The sequence below is a fragment of the Sinocyclocheilus anshuiensis genome, unplaced genomic scaffold (genome assembly GCF_001515605.1).
Source record: "Sinocyclocheilus anshuiensis isolate Anshui unplaced genomic scaffold, SAMN03320099.WGS_v1.1 scaffold1830, whole genome shotgun sequence".
Lineage (NCBI taxonomy): Eukaryota > Metazoa > Chordata > Actinopteri > Cypriniformes > Cyprinidae > Sinocyclocheilus > Sinocyclocheilus anshuiensis.
This window is the reverse complement of record NW_015546014.1, coordinates 681,806-682,815: the sequence shown is the minus strand read 5'-3', so window position 1 is coordinate 682,815 and position 1,010 is coordinate 681,806.

The following is a 1,010-nucleotide window of genomic DNA, read 5'->3' as shown; positions in this document are numbered from 1 at the left end:
AACATAGATTTGGTATAATAATGAGAAAATTAAATTGAAGGTGATAATTGTGTTAAATACATTCTATTATTAATCCATCATGACATTTAAAATTGAAAATATTTTTATTTTTTAAAGCTAATAGCAATTACCATTGCTGGACCTGTTTTGTCCCACGTCTCAAGAATGACTGTCTTAAATATATTGAAATATATTTTTTAAATATATTTTTAAAATGCATAACATAAAGCTCATGTTGCGTGTTTAATTATGTGTTTACATATATGTGAAATTATATTCATGCCTCATATGATATTATATGATATATGATATTATAGCTTATATTATAGAATAGTATATTCTGTTGGTATATATGTATATAAACTGACTTCAAACAATGTTTTGCATTCACTGCTTTCATATTCTCATTCAATTTACAGTTTGATGTAGGCCTACTATCCACTTAAACAATACATGATGAAGTTTCAGGACATTTTATTTGACTTGTATGTACTATTTATGTAAATGCGTAACTTTGATGTGTTTTAACATCAAACTTAATTTAAACGCATTTAAACTGGAGCGGAAGGAGTTACCATGGAAACGGGGCCTCACCTCACTCAGCTGACAAGTAGCAAGAGTCCATATCTCTGCTGTTTTCACTGCTTCTAAGGTAAGTTTAGTCGCTAAAATTACACAAATAATACATACAACCATTCCTGACACTTTCATACATGCAATTGACACGTTTCTGTTGAATCTTTACAGGAATGGATTAGTGTCTTCAAAAAGACCATTAGCATCACAACGGTTAACTAGCTATAGAGGCTAACTATTAGAGGTAAGCTAACTATAGATTTGAACTCTTATTAATTAAAGTTTTAGCTTTTAATCACATTTTATGTGTAGATGAGCGGTTTTGATAGTTTGTAAATGTTTTGCTGGTACTTTGTCAATAGATAAATGGAAGTAACTATAAGCTAATTAATTTAACCTAAAAGTCTGCACTGTGGGGTCAATCGGTGACGTCA